Source organism: Triticum aestivum, chromosome 7A (assembly GCF_018294505.1).
Source record: "Triticum aestivum cultivar Chinese Spring chromosome 7A, IWGSC CS RefSeq v2.1, whole genome shotgun sequence".
Lineage (NCBI taxonomy): Eukaryota > Viridiplantae > Streptophyta > Magnoliopsida > Poales > Poaceae > Triticum > Triticum aestivum.
In genome coordinates, this window is record NC_057812.1 from 102464733 (window position 1) to 102467927 (window position 3195).

General features: G+C 44.1%; 1 long non-coding RNA gene across 1 annotated transcript; it reads left to right on the plus strand.

The window, feature by feature from the left end:
- Positions 1-276: 276 nt before the first annotated feature.
- On the plus strand, positions 277-1361 carry LOC123147183 (uncharacterized). The gene is made up of 3 exons (XR_006473088.1): positions 277-433; positions 858-929; positions 1205-1361. It is a non-coding gene; the product is annotated as an uncharacterized lncRNA (long non-coding RNA).
- Positions 1362-3195: the final 1834 nt, after the last annotated feature.

The following is a 3195-nucleotide window of genomic DNA, read 5'->3' on the forward strand; positions in this document are numbered from 1 at the left end:
ATAAAAACGGATGGGCCTGTCGTTGGTGCTTGGCATGTCGTTTTTGGGCTGTAAGTTTTACACTGGTTTTCTCATTTACACCCGTATCAGGCTGGTATCCGATACAGACCAGAGGCCGTCGTTTTTCCCCACCTCGCCTCTTGCTCGAGATCTAGATCGAGTTGCGCCGCCGGGAGGCGCCGGCGCTGGTGTCCACGAGGTGGTCAAGCAACGGCGTTCGCGACGGCGACGTGGTGAGGCGCAGAAGACGGTGGCCACGAGGGGGGTTAGGCGCGCCGACGACGGCGACTCATTCCTGGCCGCGACGGTGACGGCGACTCGCTCCTGGCCGCGACAGTGACGACGACTCGCTCCTGGCCGCGACGGCGACGTTGGCCGGCAGCCGTGACCTGACCGTGACGGCGAATCGCTCATCCTCCTCTGCTCCACCAAGGTATCTTCCCTCCTCCTCCTCCTCCTCTGCCATCCCTCCCCGCCCCTTCCCCGTTCAACCGGCGGCGGAGTACTCCTTGGCGACGTGGCCGTCCTGCTTGGTCATGATTAGCCCGAACCCTCCTGCCAGTTAACAGCTGCTGCCAAAGTTTCACAAGAATTCAGTTCGTTAGCTGCTGTCGAAGTTCAGATTGATGTAAACCTAGAAATACTGATAAACAAACAGATGAACAATGGTCCAATGATTTGTTTATGAACAGGGTCCAATAAACTTCCATGGGTTTATGAATAGTTCATCTGTTTTCTTTGTCCAGTTATGCAAATAGAATGCTAACTAAGCTGGGCCTGTTTGATAAGTTATATAACTGCAACACCTATTATTGCTACTGATATCATTGGCTCATTGTTGTCTTTGTGCAATGCAGAACTGTTAAGAGTGATTTGGAGGATTCAAGATTCTGTGAAGCTCTTTTGACATTTAAAGCTCAGAACTGAAGGTACTTAATAAACTCAAAAGCATTCAGTCCAGCTTGTGTGTGTGTCACTGATTTATTCTTCATTGTTTTGCGCATGTGCTTGTCTATATACATCTATACTCAACTGTTATATCAATCAATAAAAGTATGGTAATATCTTTTCATGTTACACTAATCTCGTTATCTTGATGTGCTAGTGCTCCTTTTATTCCAATGTCATAACATAGATTATATATACTACTGTGTTTACTTTGAAGGAGAGTTGCGGTATTTATTTTGTAATCTCTTCTCGCTAGATAATGGATACGAGTAACCATGATGATGGATATGAGTCATGTACTGATTCTGAGGAGGAGGAGGAGGAGGAGATGATGTTTCTTGTCTTCCCGGCAATATATTGTATATCTTCTAGGAGGGAAAAGATTCCAGTGAATACATCCATTCTTACGGGAGCTAAGTATATCCGAGAAATATTGGATGGCCACCCTCAACGGTGCCTTGATATTCTTAGGATGGAATCCCATATCTTCCAACTTCTATGTGACCATCTTAGATCCAATAATCTTCTAAAAAATTCAAAAGGAGTCAGTGTTGAAGAGCAACTAGGGATGTTTATGTACATGCTATCTAGGAATGCGAGTTATCGTACGTTGACTGATAGGTTTCAGCACAGTCCTGAAACGGTGCATAGGCATATCAATGGATGCTTCAACGCTATGAAATCATTGGCATTTGACCTTATCAAGCATAGTTCGCTAGATACTCATTGGAAAATATCAACAAATCCCCAATTTTGGCCTTTCTTTGAGGTACACGCCATCCCTTGCTATGTACTTTAGGAATTTATATCCTCCCTTAGTATAACACATATAGTAACCATAGCTTGTTTAATGCAGAATGCCTAGGGGCAATAGATGGGACTCATGTTCCCATGACCATTACATCCAACGAGGCTGCTCCATACAGGAATAGAAAGGGGACCCTCTCCCAAAATGTGATGGTCACCTGCGACTTCGATCTCAACTTTGTTTATGTGTCAGCTGGTTGGGAGGGGTCTGCCTCAGATGCCGGAGTATTGAAATCTGCTATTCAATCGGGCTTCCATGTACCTCCGGGCAAGTATTATTTGGTTGACGGAGGCTATGCAAACACACCACAGTTTCTAGCTCCGTACCGTGGAGTTCGTTACCATCTAAAAGATTTCGGTAGAGGTGGCCCTCGTCCAAAGAACCCCAAAGAACTATTCAATCTAAGGCATGCCCGTCTATGGAACCATATAGAGCGTACAATTGGTGTATGGAAAATGCGATTTCCTATTTTAAAAGTTCGCACACATTACCCAATTGACACTCAAGTCAAAATTCCTATGGCGGCAGCTGTATTTCACAATATAATCCGGAGTCACAGAGGTGATGAACAATGGCTAGATACGCAACAAATGCAAATTGACCCTCTTCTATTTGTCACTCTTCTTGATGGAGATGACAGACCTCGACATGTTCCTACATCCTCAAGCAATCAAAGGGACCTTGGTAATTCTATGAGAGATGAAATTGCCAACAAGATGTAAGTGGCGATCAACCACAGATAAGTGAATCAAGTGCAAAAGGGGAAAAAACTAAGAAACAAAAAGGTGCCACATCTGTACAGCGGCTTGAAGATTCCATGATGGCTTATGTGAATTTCAAGAAAGATCAAGCTTCCAAGAAGGAAAAAGTGTCACAGCAAGGAAAACAACCCTCAATTACAGAATGCTTGCAGGTCTTGAATGACATGGATGATGTTCCCGACGAGGTCAAAATCTTTGCCTCTGATGTTTTCAAGGATGCAGCAAATCGTGAGATTTTCCTGGGTTACAACTCAAGATTGCGGGGTATGTGGCTAAAGAAGGAAGTCGACAAGATTAGTCCTTAGCCTCCTCCTTGTAAGTACCATTATCTTGGTTTCTGCATTTCTTCTCCCCACTAAAGATAAGTTTGTAAGGCTTAGTTGAGTGAGTATTCCTTTGCAGCTCGGCTTTCATCTGGTGCTATTCCTTCAATCAATCTGGTGCTCTGATCAAAGGTATTGTCCGTGCTCCTTTTATTTTTTGCTAGGTTAATCAATAGAATGTATCCCAATCTTCATTTTTGCTTGCCCTGTTTATTGCATGATTGCTTGCCCTGTTTATTGGGGTTCTACAAATGGTCTCAGCTTCAGAGTTATATTGTTGTTGCTGATGTTCCAATCCCCCTTTGCAACATAATATTCTAGACATGTTGCTGCCTAGAACATTTTTCTTATTCAA